A 19,953-nucleotide genomic window follows, 5' to 3' on the forward strand; every position below is an offset into this window, starting at 1 on the left:
TTCACCGTCCTCAAGAAGCTCGCGGACGACATCGCCGTACTTCTCCAGCCCGCGCGCCCGGGCTCCTCATTGCTTGCCACACTAATCGGCCTCCATGGCCAGAACATCTTTCAAGCACTGCTAGCCCTGCGACTACCTGCCGACGCCACAAACAATGTCCACCTAGAGGTCACACTCGCCGCGAGGTGCCTCTCCCTGCAAGAATTCGTCGACCTACACATCCATGTGTACGAGCAAATCGTGTACATAGGTATCTACAAGGCCAGTGAGGACGCTACGACATTGGCCTTCCTCAACCGGCTGGAAGCCTTGGATGCCTTTGCTGAGAAGCATCGCGACCTCGCCACAAAAGCCTGCTCTCCTTAGCCGCCGATCGGTGGCCCGGCACACTAAGTTGAGTAGGAGGAGGTCGTACGTTGATGGATGCATCTTTCTTCTTGCCTTTTGTAACCACCACTGCGATCGCATCATCATGGACTTAATTCTTATTGTGCTGTTGCATTCTCATTCCAGTCAATACCAACATGTGTGATCCCTTTGTTTAATTGTATGCATCACTGTAACTAGTACTCCATCCGTCAATTTATAAGTTGTTCTTGCCTTTTCCATCAACTTCGTGCAACGCACGGGCATCTTGCTAGAAACACTAGAACATGTCGGACCGTGTGTGACCAAACGGACGATGCGCCAACCTAGCTACTATGTACCCTGCTTATTTGGCGGAAATATCCCCTCCCTAGCGTTTCCAATCGTTATTTCTATCTATCGATCGTGCCAAGTAGCAGAACCAAATGTTACAATTTATACATGTTTCTCTACTCCTACTCCTATAAAAGACTCAGTTGGTGATGGTGGTGTGTCTGCCATCTGTTGTTTCTGACCATTAGATCTGCATCTAACGACTATGAGGTAAGTTGTGGCACTTTTGCAACAATAGCCCACATCTCAGCTCCAGTTTGCAGAAAACCCCTTATTATCTTTAAGGCAACCACATCCCTCCCTCACCTCATCAAAACAGCGTGAGAAATATATTTTGAGTGAAAAGTACTCCCTCCGTTCCTAAATATTTGTCTTTCTAGAGATTCCAATAAGTGACTACATACGGAGCAAAATGAGTCAATCTACACTTCAAAATATGTCTATATAATCCGTATGTGATAGTCCATTTGAAATCTCTAAAAAGACAAATATTTAGGAACGGAGGGAGTAATATATTAGGAGTATATTAAAACAAGTGTGATTTCTTTCAAGTTTGTGAACTAGTACTACTATTCTACTACTCCTACTTTGGATTCGTCGCAACGCATGGGAACATTGCTAGTAAAAGGAAAAGGCCTGCCACGTTCGCGTCGCACCCCCACACGCCCCGGAATCGGGAGTACTTCACAGCCCATCCGGCACGACACATAGCTTAGGGAAGGCGTGTTGCCTTGCATTTTCACTTTCATGTGGGACCGCCGTTGAGCAAACCGACTATTAGCAAACCGCACCCCGCCCGCCGCCGGGTTGGAAAACAGAAACGAGGGGAAGATCTAGCTGTAGCACGGAAGCCAAGAAATTTGGTTTCAAGATGGGGCTTGTTGATAGAGTAGGAGCATTCTGTACTAGTACTACTCCTACTAGTACCAAGTTTGTACTATACAACTAGTGCTACCACTATACAACTAGTAGGTACGTGCACGACACAGCATCGTAGGAACAAAAAATGGGAAGATATTGTTTTGGGTGATTTATCTTTTTTCTAGTTAACATAGTATGAATAATATGATGTGGGGGCACCCATGAAGCTTATGTGGCTTGGTTGCATGGCTACGAAAGGTTAGAGAAAAATAAATAGATAATGTGTTTAGAGTGCACTCCACTAAATAGATATACTTTGGATCCATTGCAATGGGCCGGCACATCTATATCTATACCCCCTATATAGTGTGTGAAAAACTTTGAAAGTTGGTCACTGGATGAAGCCGATCCGACGGTACAAAGATGGAAAATCCGAGCACTAGTGGCCATTGGATATCATCTACATTCCAAAAGATTCTACCACATGTAGAATCTAGAAGGATCCATGGTTGAAGTTAATTCATGACTAACTTTGCCACAACTAAGATTAGGCAAAGTTTAGTTCTTCAAAATGAGAGCCACAAGTTGGCAAGCGTAAGGGAATCTTGCCACATTTTTTGTGTGTATGTCATGTGGGGCCTTAGTGTGGCTTGCCTAAGGTGTGGCTTGAACCAAACACTCACCTAAGTTAGTCAAACTTGCCTAACCTTACATGTGGCAATCTTTGGCATTTTTAGTCAAAAACCAAACAACCCCTAATCTTACGCAAGTTTGGCAACATTGTATGATAAAAAAAAGTGTGGCATTGCTAGGACTAAAACGAAACAACCCCTGTGTCTACCACAAAAAATGTGGCTAACAAAATGGCCACCACAAGTGTGGCAAGATTTGGCAAGACGTTGAGTCTATGACATGTGGACCATGTAGCTAGAAAAGTGTGGCAAGCCACAAGTGTAGCAATGAACCAAACACATGCCTAAGATATTGTGGCACGCCTAAGCTTAGGCGTGGCAACCTTAGGCTGCAAACCAAACATCTATATCTATACCCATATATAGTGTGTGAATAACTTTGAAAGTTGGTTGTTGGATGAAGCCAATCCGATGGTACAAAGATGGCAAATCCAAGCACTATTGACCGTTGGATATGATCTACATTCCACCAGATTTTTCCACATGTAGGGGCTGTTTGGATTGTGACTATCTTTGCCATATATTGCCACATGATTTTTGCCACACTTGCCACACTTGCCTTGTTGAGTTGCTCAAATTGTTAGCCACACTTTGGCTTGCCTAAGGGAATCTTGCCACACTTTTTATGCCTATGACATGTGGGGCTCACTATTCATAAAAAAATCCTTGCCTTAGGTGTGGCTAGAACCAAACACCTACCTAACTTGGTCAAACTTGCCTAAGGTTAGATGTGGCAAACTGTGGCAAGGTGTGGCTAGAAACCAAACAACCCCGTAGAATCTAGAAGACTCCCCATGTAGAAGCATAACGCACAAACCACCAAAATCTCATGCATGCAATGCACGTGTACCTTACTAGTAGTTGGTAGTAGTGCGGGATCACCACAAGGCCTGCCACAGGAGTTACATTTCCCTATCGGGGCCCACGGGACCGAACTTCAGTGGCTTAAATGCGGCCTATGAGTCAATGCCATGCGGACCTTAAATGCGGCTAGCCCACATGTCATTCTCATGGTGGTGGCGTGGTTCGCGACTCACTCGTTCAAGATGAACCGGTCGGTGGTGGCGTGGTCGTGGCGAGGGTGCCACAGCTAGGCATCGGGGCGTTACGAGGCATAGATGGCCACATCGGCGGGTATTACCTGTAGTACAGAAGTACTCCTGCTGAAGATTGATGTACGGGACGAAATGTGTCACAGCCGCTGGATGAAAATTCGATGGTGTGGGAGTACGGATCGAAGCACAACAGCGGAGCAGGCAAACCGCATCCAATCGGGTGTGGCTATGGTAGAAAGTTGATGGTCGCCGCAATCCAGCTAGCCCGCATGTCAGGCACACAAAGACAAAGAAGCGGTGGGGCCGAGAGGGATGAGGCGCACGCCGGGGGGATGAGGTTCCCCTGACATGAACAATCCTACCACTCTATCACTAACATGTGGGACCCCCAAGCATGGGTCCCACCTGTCAGCGAAGTAAAGGCAGGGCAAGGCAGTGATAGCCATGTCAGAGGATCCATGTCCATGTTGGGGGATGTCGTGCCGTGGGTTGGAGCGGCGTCGTGGGAATCGCGTGTGGGTATGGCAGTGGTAGAAACAAGAAACATGATGGTCACTGTGGTTCAACTTCCATGGACAAGCTGTCATGTCTGCTGACACATGTATATCAAAACTAGAGTATTTATATTTCAAGCATGTGAACAAGTATTATTCTACTACTTTGGATCCATTGCAACGCACGGGCCAGCACATTGGTAGTAGTAGTTCTATCTCTATCTCTAGAGGCCTTCCCTCGTTCATCCTTTTCTCTCACAAGATAAACTACTCATACAAATACATCTTCATGTTCTGTGGAACGCACGAGGATGTTTCCCTGGGGGGTCTCTCCAGCGCGGCGTGGCCGTAGTTGCAAGTTGTCGCCCCTTGAGATGCCGACGTTGAGGGGCACTCGAATTTCCTTCGATGAGCAGGTAAGATGAGTTTGATCACGTAGTAAATGCATTCTAAAGACTACTCCCGTGTCCATTTCCTAATCCCCCCCGCCCACTGTTTCATAGGTTAGGCTCGGTGTGAGTGGAGATTGGCTTGCACATGTACGGGAGGGTACCAACATCAATTTGCACAACATTTACAATGATGACACCGTTCCCATAGAACCTTTGTCCAACATTGGGATCAGCCATGCAACGGGCCATCGCATGACTTGGTACGATGGAACCACGGTGAGATTGAATAAGATAGCACGAACCTTGCACATGGCGGTCAAAGGTGGACCATGCTGTTTGCGGTCGATTTGTTGTCGTACGAGTATGAAGATGCTGTGCTCCTTTCTAATCGCATCTTCGCGGTGTCAAACCAGGGGACTTATTTCGTATGGGACACATCCTACGATATATTACCTCTCTCCTAGTTTATTTGTTTTGAATCTTTTCGTTTTATAAGTTTCAAATTCAAATTTAGAGCTCCCCATCACATGTTGAGATTACAACGTCCATTAAATCGTTGCGTGCATGTATAGTAAAGAAACAAATCTCGAGTTTGGCATGAGTTCATGCAGCGGTAGCACCACAAGTCCTAGTGTAGGAGTTACATTTCCCTCTCAGGGCCCTCGGGACTGAGCTTGAGTGCCTTACTACACCTGGTTTTGATTCAATAACATGTGGACCCGATAGGTGACTGGTCCACATGTAATGTTCCCGAAGGGAGAGGGGCAGTGGGGCCGAGAGGGGTGAGCTGCAGGTCGGGGGACGTGTGGTGTCATGGGTTCGAGCGGCATCGTGGGAATCACGTGTGGCTGTGGTAGAAACTTGATGCTCACCGCATTTTAGGTGGCTCACATGGCATGCACACAAATGCAGAGGGGCCGTGCGGCCGAGAGGGGTGAGGCGCACGTCGAGGGACGTGGTGTCGTGGGCTGGAACGGCATCGTGGGAATCGTGACTGGCAGTGGATGAAACATGATGGTCGTCGTAGTTGAACTTCCATGGACAAGCTGTCATGTCTACGGACACATGCATTGCATACCGATCACTTCAAGGAGTAGTAGAGAAAGCTAGGCGGATAAATAGTTCCTTATAGTCAAGCGGACCCACGCTACTACTTTGTTCCAAAGACATGCACACCATCGAAATAGTCCATCTATATCAATATACACCGAGAGGGAATAGTTTTTTTACAAGAGAGGAAATAGTTCATCCAACCATAATGCGCTCCTGCTGGTGCAGCCTTTTCTTCTTCTTCTTCTTCTTCTTCTTCTTCTTCTTCTTCTTCTTCTTCTTCTTCTTCTTCTTCTTCTTCTTCTTCTTGTTCTCATTTTCAATGGGAGACGGCTTCGCAACAAGCTCTTTGGACCTTGCAGCTATCTCGAAACTCACACAGGCATCCTGGGCAGCATATTTTATCCACTCGTACGTCAAGGGATAATTCTCCCATCCAGAAGACCTTAGTGCCACCGTCTCGTAACCCTTCTGAATATTTGTACCTAGCACAAAATTTGCTACGTCGAATAGGGATGGTGTCTATTTGTCACAATCTTCTACAGGAATTTTGATTCTGGTTTGTAGGTCAGTGATGCTTTTCAAATCAAGGTTGTACGACTCCAGCTTCTGTTTGTTCCCTTCGATGGCTGCCCCACAGAAGTATGTGTCCTCCTGAAACAAGAAATAGTGAAGCTCACCTGGTATGGAGGGCACGTGTATGATGTGGTACACCAAAACATCATCTTTGAGGCACAACTGAAGGACGGCGGCGCGTTGGATCTTCCCAGTGGCACGCTCCGTGTACTCTGCGTCGAGACCGATGACCCTCGTCTCTACCTTTTCGAGGGAGTTGGATACATTGTTGATCCACTTCTGAACGACCATTGGGTGGACGGTGACAGTGGCAACTATGCTCAACGAGCCTTCAACGAGGACATGTTGGATGCTAAAAACCTACATCTCAATCTCTTTCGCCATTTGGAACCACTAGAACGGAGGGCTATGGTTTGGAGAATTAGGATTAGATGGCTAGTCTAACTGAAGTAGTAGATGATTATTTAAAGAGGTTAAAACAATGTGAACACAGTGGGGTTTGGATGCAAATGAAGACAAAGGGGAGGTGAAGAAGCCGAGGAAAATTGGTTCCCGGTGGAGAAGTAAATGGGAGAAGTGGCGTGCAGGTAGTTGATTAGACGGCTAAGTAGACTAACCGAAAAGGCTATGCAGGTAGACTGAGGAGTCATACCTGTTCGTGTACGTGCCCATCCTTCCTGATAGGTGGGACCTATGCAAACAGATAAAAAATGTGTCATAGCTGGTTTAGATGGATATTGGCGCGTGCGTCGGAGACACAACATTCTCTGGTTAAGGAATACTCCCTCTGTCTAGGTGAGTAAGTCACCTTATGAAAATCAGGTTTTCCCAAAACCTTTAGGCTATGTTTGATAACAAAGTATTAAAAAACCAAAGTATTGAAAAACTACAGTATTTTAGCCAATTGGTCCAAAATACCACAATTTTAATATATCCCATGATTTTGAAGTATCACGAATACTTTGTGGTGTTTGGCTACTGCTTGTATAAAGCATAGTAAATTAGCTAGCTAGTTGTTTTATCCTTAGCTAGCGAGCCGTTGCAAACTCAATGGCCATGCACAAAGGCCACCGGTAAACTAAAACGGCCATGCACAAAGCACGGTGAGGCAGCCAAACTACTGCAACACGGCGAACTCCTCGGCCTTTTTCGTGATACCATTAAGGGACACCAGGAGCTGCATGTGGAGCTAGAACCTGACACTCCGGAACAAGCCGTCGGTGCATCACATGGCGGAGCTGCGCGTGGGCGGAATGGCTTGACCTTCTTTGTCGTCAACGTCGAGGGGCACCATAAGTAACGCGTCAACTGGAACTACATGGCCAGGCTCAATGTCTTGCATTAGATGTGGCAGGCGGTGGATTTTCTGAGGCATTTATTCAAACATATGACTAGCTCCCAGCGGACGGAGACGAATTCCAGGGACGAAAGAGCAGATGCAGCTTATGAGCGAGGAAGAAGATAACGAGAGGGTTGTTTCTCACCTGCTCAGTTTTTTAAAAAGAGGTCAGTGGTTCTTTTTTTAGACAAAGGAAATACTGCGGTTTTGCAAAAACTGTAGTATTAATATTACAATTTTTAGTTATAGCCAAACAACCCACTGTAATTAAAATTGCAGTAATTAGGAAAATTGTAGTATTCTCAAGATGCATAGAAAATACTGAGCTACCAAACAGGGCCTTAGGCTTGGAACATTAACTTCCTGCTCGATCCCCTCCCAGCCTCATTAGCCAGCGTTCTCTTCCTCTGCTGCCACGTTCTACCTTTCCATTTTTCCTCTTCTCAAGTGTGGAATGATCTGCATGCCGTCCTTGATGCACCAGAACGACCACTGCATGCATCGCGGTAGGGCATTGATTGGGCCTGCTTGGAGAGCTGAAAAGGCATCCTTATAACTATGTATTAATTGCTGATTTTGCTTCCATTTGTAACAGTGTCGTGGTTGGAAGTTTTGCTCGTCGCGGTGCTCTTTCCCTTCTGATCCATAGCCACCTAGGTTGCACTCACCTAGACGGAGGGAGTACATGGTTACCCTCATCAAAAAAGAAAAGGCCCATCTTCGCGCTTCTGCATGCACGAGAATTCGGTTCTGCTCGCAATATGGATGATACCTGGAGGATGAAGTGAACAGGCATGCTAGCACTGGAGACCTATTTCCGCTATACAGTACTGGAGTACACTAGTAGTAGTAGTACTAGTACAACTATGGTACACTTGATGGTCAAAATCCTATTCATCCGGTCCTCACGGTGAAGTGACAACACTCTGCACCTGACACTAGTCCAGGCGGCGTGTTCGGGTTACCAAAGTCAGCCTCACCCTATGCACTGTGCAGTCTGTCACCGCTGATGTACAACACATTAGCATGCCTCCCCTCGTCACCCTCTCCCCTTCCGTAGCACCACTCCATCTCCATCTCTGTCTCCGTCTCCATCTCACTGTGCCCCTGTGTACCGTCGCCTCACTCGCCTCCCCTAGTACCACTATTCCCTCGCTAGCCGCTCCAGCACCGACAACCTTCTCCCCCATAAATCAAGCCCCCCAAAAACCCCACCTTCCAAACTCCACCATGGCCGAACATGAACCGCGCATCATCCATATGAGCCGCGATCGGAGAAATATCCCAGTGACATCCTTGACCTCTGTTGTTCGTGTATGGATATGTTGAGTGCCCTGCGGCTGACTGCATGCTCGTGGGACATGCACACGACCATCGTTGAAGCGAGGCCTAAGCTTTTCAAGACACCCTGCTTGCTGCTATATAGTCTTGCGAGATTGGCTCACCATGATACAAAGGCGTACTGATGCCCCTCGACTTCAATCCGGTCTCCATTAGCCGAAACTTCTTTGCAGGTATGTAGTGGGTCGCCGTACATCATTTCCCTCGACTTCGATCTAATCACCATCGCCCGAAACTTCTTGGCAGGTATGTACTGGGTCGACATGAACTCCCACTGGATGGCTGCCTTCAGAGAAGACGGTAAAAAGTTTGTGCTCGTGAATTTCTAGACCTCCCATGAGATTATGCTTCCTCTGTTGGATTATATAGAGTTTTACCATCACGGTCCAAGTCATCTCGATTACCATGTCAGTTGGACGGACCTTGTTTTGCAGAAGATTGTATCTGCCAAGTGCCCACACAACATGCGAATTACGCAGACTTCAAGCTAATTGCATTGTTCGACCGCGGACCCGCCTATCTCTACGCCGGTGCCTTCTTTAGCTGGAGACAACTCAGCTCGCAGTGGATCATCATCAAAGCTGATACACACTTATGTGATGCTATTGAACACAATGGCATCATCTACGCGATCGGCAAAGCAGATGGCACCACGTATTGCTGGGACGGTGCATGTAAGTTGTTTCCTTCTCATGTTAATGATGACGACATGACACTGTTTGAACTTTTTATGATGATTGGCATATCCCTGTTTGAGCAGAATTTGAGTAGAACTATGTCAATGTATTAGAGAAGTTGTAAATCAGCTATTTCGGAATGAGTTAATTCATGCGATTGTGACCATGTCATTACAGCCAATTTGTACCCCTGAATAATCAAACGGTTAGGAATATATGGATATTCTCCTTATTTTACAGTAATCTATATACTACTACTAAATATGAGTGTGTATCAATGGCCATGTTAGTTTCCTCATTTTCATGATGTAGAAACATGCACCACACTGTTGGTTTCATCTAACCATACATTAGGGAAGTAAATGTGCATATGGAGAACTCTATATTTGGAAGTAGTGAAATCTTGTAATGCTTACCATGTGTACATACCTATATTCGCCCTTCAGCAATCAATGGCTAGAATAATATCCTCACAAAATTTTTGCCCACAGAACACGAGTATATAACAATGCATGGTCTGTTAGTTACCTTGAAGAATTTGTTTGTGAGGACAGAACATGATTACATAACATGCATGACATGGTAGTTTCCTGTGAAGAATCAATTGCGAGATAACATTAGTATAACCATGCATGGCACTTCTATATTTTTGAACCCTGTATACATTTCCCTGTATTTTCCTCCCAGTTCCAACAGGGACATATCAATGTCGTTTCTTGAATTATCCTACTCATACTCTGAACAATGCTTACCTTACATTAACAATGCCTGTCCTTTTTGATATGATGCAGTGTCCCTACAGTTACTTCCCTTTGTAATCACACCACCTTTGCCAAAAACAGGGAAGCACAACTGGTTCCTCGCTCGATCAGACGACGGCAAAAAACTGATGATCATTCGGACACATGAGCCGGAAAAGTTATATTTCAAAATGCCCACTATATACAAGCACTATGAAATACGTGAGTATCCGGACAGTGGCCGTTATGTCTATGAGTAGGATACCAGTTTGTTGGGGCCTTCCGGATTTTTTAGTTGGAGGCGGGTAAACAGCCTTAGTTCACACTATCTGTTTCTCGGAATCAATTATCCGATTAACCAGGAGATCACCATTGGCAAGGACCTTGATGGCAGAGAGGCTCTATTTGCTATGGAAAACTGTGTCTACACGGCGAGCCCTAGGAGTTCGGGAGCAAACTCCCCTGAATGTCAACGATACAGCCTGCAGCCAAAAGAAGGTGAGGATGACAAAGGCATCCGGATTAACTTTGATCCTGGGATGTCTCAATTATGACAGGAAGTGATGTGGTTCAAGCCTTCAGGTTGATAGGTAATTGGGCTGTTGCGTCGAAAGGGTGGAGGACTGGTGTCTCCGGCTCACTGGTCGCTGAAGCGGGGCTGCAAATTATGATGGTGTTGGATCATCTCTTCGAATGACTTTGTTGTCTTTTCTGCTGGTTCTGGATGGGTAGTTATTTCTTTTGTTATGCATATTCCTTGTCATTTGGTCATCCTCATCTATGTCACTCTTACTATGTAATAGTTGCCTCTGTTTAGAATGTCATTCTCGTCTGGATCACGAGAGTCTAAGCGTTGCAGATGGGTGCGTTTTGGTGGTGTAGCAAGACTTCTTATGAACTATCATGTCTTGCTATTTATGTCAGTATTAGTCAGTGTTTCAATGTTGTATATTTCGTTGTTTCGAACTGTTTATTGTCTCGAACTACTGGTGGGCTAAATGAGGGCATCACCATTCTCCAGTGTTCAGAGTATATCTCCTTTTTTCAAGTTATATAATTTGAGCTCAGTGTCTTTTTGTTGATGTACACTTGTTTGGGCCAGTGAGATGTCGTTGAATATGGGCCGAGTAGTAATGCAATGCCAAATAGGTCAATTATGACTCTCAGGCCGAGCTCTCAAAAGATCCTCAAAAAAAAGGTTGGGCTCTCCAAAAAAGAAAGAATAAGGACTCTTAGGCCGACATGTGGGAGCCACCGGTGTTTTCGTGCGCTTGCACGCCGAGAGCATATTGGCGCGTGTTCGAAATTCATGCTACCTTTTCATCCCCAATCTCATGCCCCTCCCCCACCTCTGGAATCTCGATTCCTACTCCAGTTCCCCCAAATCCCCCTCCTATACTCCCTGTACTCAAGCGCACTATCATGTCGCCGGTCAACCCGGATCTCCGAGCCGGAGATCCTGAGGTCCGTCCTGCCTTCGGTCGCTGCATGCTATCACTCAACAGTGGCATGGCGGCGCTTGACGACCAGTTTGCCGACAAAGTGCTGATGGTAACCATCAATGGTGACCGGCCTCCCGTCTCACTGGACGACCTTGTCAAAGCTCTTGTAATTGCACACGGCATATAAATAAGTGACTTGCTCGTCGAAGTCTGTCCGCCACCGGCTGATTTCTTCGTCAGGTTCCGAACAACTTTTGACTGCAGTCGTGTGTTTGAATCTTCCTGGCGTTTGTTCTGCGATGGCGCGCTGGTGAGCTTTGATCGGTGGCACACAGGATGGGGCTTGTTTCCGTTTGAGCTTGTGTTTTTAACAAAGCTTACCTTCCACGGCATGCCTCGACATGCTTGGAACAGTGAGTCCATGAATGAGCTTATCAACGACCTTGGAGGTGAGCTCGTAAGTATGTTTGCTCCTCCAGACAGCTGGGCTCTGACGGTTATGGCATGGATGAAGAAGCCGTCCACCATACCGAAGGTGATTGGTGTTGAGATACCGGTGCAGGAACCGGGGCTGTACTATTCGTCCCCACCAAGGCCGTTGCAGACCACGTTAGGGATGTACCTGTATCGAGTGTTCGTGCATGTCGAAGAAGTGGTCAATCCATCAATCGAAGTCCTGCCGCCGCCGTTGGTGCCAGGGCCCGTTGATGATGTCCATTACAGGAGCCAACGTCAGACTTTCCCCGTGTTGCTCGGAATGATGGATGGCACAGGGCCTACTCCATCGCGCGGCGGAGGCCACTGCTTCTTTGGGAGAAGAGGCAGAGCTGGCTGCCTGGATGTGCTCTAATTTTAGGTAACAACTGAATCTAGTCAGATACTAGTTAAATCCGAGCTATGGGTGTGAAGCACTGATGTGCTAGTACGTTTGATTGTGACCTGTTATAATTTTGTACCTACACTTTTTTAGAAAGGGTTGTACGTCAACTTAATGTGCTAGCAGAACTTACTGTGTTGTCTATCTATTTTCTTTGCACAACATTCAATATATTTCCCCGTCATTGATAAAGACGATGAATCGTTATGTACAAGTTTGTTGGTTTCAACATAGCCCTACCCGTAGCAATCCAATGCTTCCATCCTGATTGTTTCGCCTGCGTGAAATTTTTGTATGCAAGTTCAGTGTGCTATGATGTTCTATATGATTGTGTCAACTATATAAGTTTTTACTAAGCATCATCAATGCATATGGCTGAAAGATGTATTTATGAGCATCGACCAATGGGCCTCTCTCTCTCTCTCTCTCTCTCTCACACACACACACACCCACGCACACACACGCACACATGCACAAGTGGGACCTGTTGAATTATTTCTTTGCTCATGACAACTTTTAATTAGGTTCCACTATAATCTAACTTTTTTTTAAGTTATTAATTGAGCTCAGTGACTTCAAAAAGTTGTACAGAAGCCTTGTTTGGGCCTTCCAGGCATCGCTGAATGTGGGCTGAGTAGCCATGTTAGGTTGTACTGTACTACACATGCCTTTTTTCAAAATCAGCAATGCAACTGGGCCGACAGTTGTACACAATATCCGGGTCAACTTGTTACTCTCCGCCCCGCTCGGGTGTAAACTTTCCTAGGAGGTATGCATTAGGCTTAACAAGAAAATGGACTTTAAGAAATAAAAAATGGGATGTAATTATAATAACTCAGCAATAACTATAAAAATGCACCAAACACGTAATTAGTTTAAAATATATATTATTTTTGGAATTTGAAAATTTTAATTTCATTACTTGTTGCGCGCACAATATTTCGTCGGATTTTAATGTAATACAACTTTATTTTGAAATTATATTTAATCTGACTAGAAGTTTCAGATAAAAATATTTCGGATCCCGTCAAAATGTGGGAAATGTTTTTGAATTCTGTTTTGAGCGGTTGGTTGAAATTATTAATCGTTGTCCTAGCTAGAAGTTGGGTTGTACTTTTAACAAACTGTAAATGGGTTGTATTAAATTCCATTAGAATTAAAAAATGGGCTGTACATTTTTACAAATCGCAAATGGGCTATATGTTCTCTGCCACACACTTGTGGGCCTTCTAAGTTGACGCGTCCCCTAAAAAACCTAAGTTGACGCTTTGTTAACAACACACGGTTCTAGCAGCTATGGCCGTTGGATGTCCATCCAACGGATGTCGTGCATCTTCTTCAATCTCGAATATTCTTGCTTCAGCTGCCCAAAAAATGATTCCCCCTGACATCTGGGGTGCACCGTTTTGGAGGCTGACATGTGGGCCTACTAAGTTGACGCGTACCAAGGGCTTTGTCAACTTAGTCAATATAAACGATTCTAGCTACAGTGACCGTACGATGTCCATCCAACGGCCGTAGTGCTTCTTGCTACCTCTTGAGCATGCGTTGGTTTTTCCTTTGAAGAGGAAAGGGTGATGCAGCAAAGTAGCGTAAGTATTTCCCTAAGTTTTGAGAACCAAGGTATCAATCCAGTAGGAGGCTCCTCAAAAGTCCCACGCACCTACACAAACAAACAACAACCTCACAACCAACGCGATAAAGGGGTTGTCAATCCCTTCACGGTAACTTGCGAAAGTGAGATCTGATAGAGATAATAAGATAAGATAAATATTTTTGGTATTTTTATGATATATATTGGAAAATAAAAGATGCAAACAAAAGTAGATGGAAAACTTATATGATAAAAGATAGACCCGGGGGCCATAGGTTTCACTAGTGGCTTCTCTCAAGATAGCATAAGTATTACGGTGGGTGAACAAATTACTGTCGAGCAACTAATAGAAAAGTGCATAGGCATCACGTCCCCAACAAGTAGATCGAAACGATTCTGCATCTACTACCATTACTCCACACATCGACCGACTCCTGCCTACATCTAGAGTATTAAGTTCATAAGAACAGAGTAATGCAGTAAGCAAGATGACATTATGTAGAGGGATAAACTCGTGCAAAATGATATAAACCCCTTATTTTTATCCTCGATGGCAACAATACAATACGTGCCTTGCTGCCCCTGCTGTCACTGGGAAAGGACACCGCAAGATTGAACCCAAAGCTAAGCACTTCTCCCATTGCAAGAAAGATCAATCTAGTAGGCCAAACCAAACTCATAATTCGAAGAGACTTGCGGAGATAACCAATCATACATAAAAGAATTCAGAGGAGATTCAAATATTTCTCATAGATAAACTTGATCATAAACCCACAATTCATCGGATCTCGATAAACACACCGCAAAAAGAGTTACATCGAATAGATCTCCAAGAAGAGGAAGGAGAACTTTGTATTGAGAATCAAAGAGAGAGAAGAAGCCATCTAGCTAATAACTATGGACCCGAAGGTCTGTGGTAAACTACTCACAACTCATCGGAGAGGCCTTGGAGATGATGTAGAGTCCCTCCATGGTCGACTCCCCCTCCGGTGGAGTGCCGGCGAAGGCTCCAAGATGGGATCTCGCGGATACAGAAGGCTGCGGCGGTGGAATTAGGTTTTCGTGGTGCTCCTGGATGGTTTCGGGGTACGTATATATATATATGAGGAAGAAATAGGTCGGTGGATGCTCGAGGGGCCCACGAGGGTGGGGGCGCGCTAACCCTTACAGGGCACGCCGGGCACCCTCGTGACCGCCTCGCTCGTTGCTTGACGTCCACTCCAAGTCTCCTGGTTTGCATTTGTTCCAAAAAGATCGCTCCCGAAGGTTTGATCCCATTTGGACTCCGTTAGATATTCCTTTTCTTCGAAACACTGAAATAGGCAAAAAAACAGCAATTCGGGCTGGGCCTCCGGTTAGTAGGTTAGTCCCAAAAATTATATAAAAGTGTAAAGTAAAGCACATAAACATCCAAAGTAGGTAATATAATAGCATGCAACAATCAAAAATTATAGATACATTGGAGATGTATCAAGCATCCCCAAGCTTAATTCCTGCTCGTCCTCGAGTAGGTAAATGATAAAAAACAGAATTTTTGATGTGGAATGCCACCTAGCATAATTCTCAATGTAATTTTCTTTGTTGTGGCATGAATGTTCAGATCCAAATGATTCAAAATAAAAGTTCATATTGACATGATAAACAATAATACTTCAAGCATACTAACAAAGTAATCATGTCTTCTTAAAATATCATGGCTAAAGAAAGCTATCCCTACAATGTCATATAGTCTGGCTCTGCTCTATCTTCATCACACAAAGTATTTAATCATGCACAACCCCGATGACAAGCCAAGCAATTGTTTCATACTTTAGTATTCTCAAACTTTTTCAACTTTCACGCAATACATGAGCATGAGCCATGGACATAGCACTATATGTGGAATAGAATGGTGGTTGTAGAGAAGACAAAAAGAGGAAGATAGTCTCACATCAACTAGGCGTATTAACGGGCTATGGAGATGCCCATTAATAGATATCAATGCGAGTGAGTAGGGATTGCCATGCAACGGATGCACTAGAGCTATAACTGTATGAAAGCTCAACAAAAGAAACTAAGTGGATGTGCATCCAACTTGCTTGCTCACGAAGACCTAGGGCGTTTTGAGGAAGCCCATCTTTGTAATATACAAGCCAAGTTCTATAATGAAAAATTCCCACTAGTATATGAAAGTGACAACATAGGAGACTCTCTATTATGAAGATCATGGTGCTACTTTGAAGCACAAGTGTGGTAAAAGGATAGTAGCATTGTCCCTTCTCTCTTTTTCTCTCATTTTTTTAATTTGGCCTTTCTCTTTTTTTTGTAAAGTCTGAAGTTTCATCCCGACTTGTGGGGGAATCATAGTCCTCATCATCCTTTCCTCACTTGGGACAATGATCTAATAATGAAGATCATCACACTTTTATTTACTTACAACTCAAGATTACAACTCGATACCTAGAACAAGATATGACTCTATATGAATGCCTCCGGCGGTGTACCGGGATATGCAATGATCCAAGAGTGACATGTATGGAAATCATGATGGTGGCCTTGCCACAAATACGATGTCAACTACATGGTCTTGCAAGAGCAATACGACAATGATGATGCGTGTCATAATAAACAGAACGATGCAAAGTTGCATGGCAATATCTCGGAATGGCTATGGAAATGCCATAATAGGTAGGTACGGTGGCTGTTTTGAGGAAGGTATATGGTGGGTGTATGGTACCGGTGAAAGTTGCGCGGCACAAGAGAGGCTAGCAATGGTGGAAAGGAGAGAGTGCGTATAATCCATGGACTCAACATTAGTCACAAAGAACTCATATACTTATTGCAAAAATCTACAAGTCATCAAAAACCAAGCACTACGCGCATGCTCCTAGGGGGATAGATTGGTAGGAAAATACCATCGCTCGTCCTCGACCGGCACTCATCAGGAAGACAATCAATAAATAAATCATGCTCCAACTTCATCACAAAGCGGTTCACCCTATGTGCTTGCTATGGGAATCACAAACTTCAACACAAGTATTCCTTAAATTCATAATTACCCCACTTGCATGACTCTAATATCACCATCCTCATATCTCAAAACAATTATCAAGCATCAAATTGATCATAGCATCCAATTCACTTTCTATGATAGTTTTTATTATACCCAACTTGGATGCTCATCATTCTAGGACCAATTTTGTAACCATAGCAAATACCATGTTGTTCTAAAAGACTCTCAAAATAATATAAGTGAAGCATGAGATATCAACAATTTCTACAAAATTAAGCCACCGCCGTGCTCTAAAAGATATAAGTGAAGCACTAGAGCAAAAATTATCTAGCTCAAAAGATATAAGTGAAGCACATAGAGTATTCTAATAAATTATAAATCATGTGGGTTTCTCCCAAAAGGTGTGTACAGAAAGGATGATTGTGGTAATCTAAAAAGAAAAGACTCATATCATACAAGACGCTCCAACAAAACACATATAATGTGGTGAATAAAAATATAGCTCCAAGTAAAGTTACCGATAGACGAAGACAAAAGAGGGGATGCCTTCCGGGGCATCCCCAAGCTTAGGCTTTTGGTTGTCCTTGAATATATTGGGGTGCCATGGGAATCCCCAAGCTTAGGATCTTGCCACTCCTTATTCTATAGTCCACCAAATCTTTACCCAAAACTTGAAAACTTCACAACACAAAACTCAACAGGAAATCTCATAAGCTCTGTTAGTGCAAGAAAGAAAAACCACCACATAAGGTACTGTAATGAACTCATTCTTTATTTATATTGGTGTTAAACCTACTGTATTCCAACTTCTCTATGGTTCATACCCCCCGATACTAGCCATAGATGCATCAAAATAAGCAGACAACACACTAAAAACAGAATCTGTTAAAAACAGAACAATCTGTAGCAATCTATAACTTTCGAATACTTATGGAACTCCAAAAATCCTACCAAAATAGGACATCCTAGGAAATTTGTATATTGATCTACAGAAAAAAATAATCAACGCAAAAGCACGTTTCTGTGATTTATTGAATTTTTTCTCGTGCGCGCAAAGTTTCTGTTTTTCAGTAGAATCAAATTAACTATCACCGTAGGTTATCCTATAGGTTCTACTTGGCACAAACAATAATTAAAAGATAAAAGGACATCTTACCAGAGGCTATATTAATTATTTATTATTAAACAGGAAAAAAGCAAGGAACAAAAATAAAATTGGGTTGCCTCCCAACAAGCGCTATCGCTTAACGCCCCTAGCTAGGCATAAAAGCGAGAATAGATCTAAGCATTGCCATCTTTGGCATTCAATTCATAAGTGGCTCGCATAATAGATTCATAAGGTAATTTAATTTTCTTTCTAGGAAAGTGTTCCATGCCTTTCCTTAACGGAAATTGGAATCTAATATTTCCTTCCTTCATATCAATAATTGCACCAATCGTTCTAAGGAAAGGCCTACCAAGAATAATAGGACATGAAAGATTGCAATCTATATCAAGAACGATAAAATCTATGGGAACATAATTCCTATTTAAACAATAAGAAAATCATTAATCATTCCCATAGGTTTCTTAATTGTGGAATCCGCAAGGTGCAAATTTAAAGAGCAATCATCAAATTCATGGAAACCTAGCACATCACATAAAGTTTTCAGAATCGTGGAAACACTACCACCCAAATCACACAAAGCATAGCATTCATGATCTTTAATTTTAATTTTTATAGTAGGTTCCCACTCATCATAAAATTGTCTAGGTATAGAAACTTCCAAATTAAGTTTTTCCTCATAAAATTGCATCAAGGCATCAACAATATGTTTAGTAAAAGCTTTATTTTGGCTATAAGCATGAGGAGAATTCAACACGGATTGCAACAAGGAAATACAATCTATTAAAGAACAATTATCATAATTAAATTCCTTGAAATCCAAAGTAGTGGGTTCATTGCTATGTAAAGTTTTAATCTCTCCAATCCCACTTTTACCAATTTTAGCATTAAGATCAAAATACTCCAAATCATCGGGACGCCTTTTAACTAAAGTTGATTCACCTCCAATCCCATCATTATTAAGATTCATATTGTAAAACAGGGATTTAATAGGAGACACATCAATAACTTTTAGATCTTCATCATTAGTTTCATGGAAACTAGAAGAACACACTCTTACAAAGCAATCTTTCTTAGCATGCAACCTAGCAGTTCTTTATTTGCACTCATCAATGGAAATTCTCATGGCTTCAAGAGATTCATTGATATCATGCTAAGGTGGAATAGATCTAAGCTTCAAAGAATCAACATCAAGAGAAATTCTATCCATGTTCCTAGCCAATTCATCAACTTTAAGCAATTTTTCTTCAAGCAAAGCATTGAAATTATTTTGAGAATTCATAAATTGTTTAACACTAATCTAAAAATCAGAGGGCATCTTATTAAAATTTCCATAAGAATTGTTTTAGGAATTATCATAATTATTAGAGGAATTACTAGGAAATGGCCTAGGATTAAAGTTTCCTCTATAAGCGTTGTTACCAAAATTATTCCTACCAACAAAATTCACATCCATAGATTCATTATTATTCTCAATCAAAGTAGACAAAGGCATATCATTAGGATCAATAGTGGCACTCTTAGTAGCAAACAATTTCATAAGTTCATCCATCTTTCCACTCAAAACATTAATTTCTTTTATAGCATGAACTTTTTTACTAGTAGATATTTCGGTGTGCCATTGAGAATAATTAACCATAATATTATCAAGGAGTTTTGTAGCTTCTCCTAAAGTGATTTCCATAAAAGTGCCTCCCGCGACCGAATCTAAAAGATTTCTGGAAGCAAAATTCAATCTGGCATAAAAGTTTTGTGTGGTCATCCATAAATTCAAACCATGAGTAGGGAAATTGCGAATCATTAATTTCATTCTTTCCCAAGATTGGGAAACATGCTCATGATCAAGTTGTTTAAAATTCATAATATCGTTTCTAAGAGAGATGATCTTAGTGGGAGGAAAATTTTTAGAGATAAAAGCACCTTTGCACTTATTCCAAGAATCAATACTATTTTTAGGCAAGGATGAAAACCAACTTTTAGCACGATCTCTAAGTGAAAACGGAAATAACTTCAATTTAACAATATCA

This window comes from Triticum aestivum, chromosome 2B, assembly GCF_018294505.1.
Source record: "Triticum aestivum cultivar Chinese Spring chromosome 2B, IWGSC CS RefSeq v2.1, whole genome shotgun sequence".
In the NCBI taxonomy this organism is placed as follows: Eukaryota; Viridiplantae; Streptophyta; class Magnoliopsida; order Poales; family Poaceae; genus Triticum; species Triticum aestivum.